This window comes from Balaenoptera musculus, chromosome 4 (assembly GCF_009873245.2).
Source record: "Balaenoptera musculus isolate JJ_BM4_2016_0621 chromosome 4, mBalMus1.pri.v3, whole genome shotgun sequence".
NCBI lineage: Eukaryota > Metazoa > Chordata > Mammalia > Artiodactyla > Balaenopteridae > Balaenoptera > Balaenoptera musculus.
Genome location: NC_045788.1, coordinates 2,982,749 through 2,985,075, shown reverse-complemented (window position 1 = coordinate 2,985,075; position 2,327 = coordinate 2,982,749). Strand labels below are relative to the sequence as shown.

The 2,327-nt window shown below is 37.9% G+C and overlaps 1 pseudogene; it reads right to left on the bottom strand.

The window, feature by feature from the left end:
- Positions 1-737: 737 nt before the first annotated feature.
- LOC118894650 lies at positions 738-1,563 on the bottom strand (annotated as a pseudogene).
- Positions 1,564-2,327: the final 764 nt, after the last annotated feature.

Genomic DNA, 2,327 nt, shown 5'->3' with positions numbered 1-2,327 from the left:
GAGCTTGTGTGTGACCCTTTTAACCCCTTTAAGAGTGGAGTCTCAGTTTCCTACAGCCCTCAGGCTCTCCTGGATGTAAACCCTGCTGGTTTTCAAAGCCAGTTATGGGGGTTCGTCTTCCCTGTGCTGGACCCTGGGCCTGGGGTGCCCAGTGTGGAGCCCAAACCCCTCATCCTTAGGGGACCTCTGAGTTTGTGATATCCCCTCCTGTTTGTGGGTTGCTGCTCTGGGGGTGTGGGTCCTGACTAGATTATGTCTCTGCCCCTCCTTCCTGTCTCAGTATGGTTTATTCTTAATATCCCTATAAGGGCTGTCCTGTTAATCTTCAGGTCGTTCTCAGGGAAACTTGTTCTACGTGTAGCTGTGGTTTTGGTCTGTCCACGGGAGGAGGTGTGCTCAGCACCTTCATATGTATTATAAATAATTTTATGCCAATAAATTTGAAATTTGAAATGATTACATTACTAAAATAAAACTTACCAAAATTAATCCAACAAGAACTAAAACCCCTATAAACCTTTTTTTTTTTCTTTTAAAGAACTTCTTGTGAAGAAATATCAGGCCCCCAAACTTTTTTGACAAATTCTTTTACATTTCAAGGAATAGATCCTTGAAATTTTACACAAAATCTTCCAGAAAGAAGAAAAAGAGGGAATTCTCCACAACTCATTTTTAGAGACTGGCATAACCTTTGTTTTTAATTTTTTTGCAAGGTGTCTTATTTACAATGTCAACTTTCAAAAGTCACTAAAGTTAACTGGACAATAAACTAGGCAGAAATTGCTTTACAAAAAGAGGGAAAGCCCAAAATGCCACTTTCTATAGAGAATCAACAGTTCAGTTTTATTCAGAGCAAAGAAAAAATAAACTTTTGATCATACTAGAAGAAACTCAGCCATAGGTTTGGAATCTGTACTGAAACTACACATGCAATGAGGACAACATTCTGCTAATACAACTGATTTGCTGCTGCATTTGTGGACTGTTTTTCTAATATTAACAATTATAAACAGAGCATTGCAACTAGTCTTTGGAACAATTCTTACAGTGTTACAGCGTCAGGCACAAAATTTCACTTCTCCTCACACCACTGGTTCTCTTTGGGTACCTGGGCTTCCTCTTCTTCCTTAAAATCATTTTTGATATTGAATGTCTTTCGAATCTCCTCAGGAGTTTTCCTCTTGATCATAATGGCAACCGTCTTGCAGATAACATCAAGCAAACCTTTGATGTCTAAGTAGTTTGCAGCCAGGATCAGCTCAAAAAGTGCTCCTTGGTCAACTTTCAGGGATTCTTGATCCCGAGCAGGGATGTCATCTGTTCGCTTTTCTTTGTCCTCACCATCGTCAGGAGGAGGAGGTTCATCTTGTGGTGGGTGCACCACTGAATGACCTGTTTAATATTGCTGCATTAACACTTGGCAAAGGGACTGGGCCATCATCTCCTTCATCATCCATTCCCAGATCTTCCAACATGGTCTTGATAGTCACAGACTGTTTGGCAATTTCCACATCAGCTTGCGAATATCTCTCCATTAGAACTCTGCAACTTAATTGAAGGCATGGTGTGAGGTCTCAAGGAGACTGTGGGCTGGAGGCTGATGAGAGCAGGGCGGCGTCCGCAAACAGAAAAACAGAAAGGCGGAGAACAAGGCCAACACCTGTTCTGTTTCATTCTTGACATGATTTATCTGTGGTGCTTTTTTATCTGTGCCTGCTTTTTTCTTGGCTAGGGTTGACAGACATTTGTCTATTTTAGTATCTTTCCAAAGGACTGATTTTTAGCTTTGTTGATTCTGTCTCTTTATATATCCTTATTTTATTTTATTATTATTTTTTAGAGCATAGTTGATTTACAGTGTTGTGTTAGTTTCAGGTGTACAGCAAAGTGAATCAGTTATACATATACATATATCCACTCTTTTTTAGATTCTTTTCCCATATAGGTCATTACAGAGTATTGAGTAGAGTTCTCCGTGCTATACGGTAGGTCCTTATTATTATCTATCTATTTATCTATTTTATAGATAGTAGTGTGTATATGTCAATCCCACTCTCCCAGTTTATATAGAGAGATCTATATGGATATAGAACAAAGTGGAAAAATCATATATCATTACCTTTATATTATGTATACATATGTATAAGATATATGTTCCCTTTTATCTCATTCCATTTTTCTCCTCTGTTTAGAAGTTTTATGTTTTATGTATATTATTTTGGTGGTAACCGTTTATATTTTAACATGCCTATTTAACAAAGTCTAAAGTTTGTATATATTTTTGCCTTTTTCCTGACAATACATTGATCATAGAATATTATAATTCT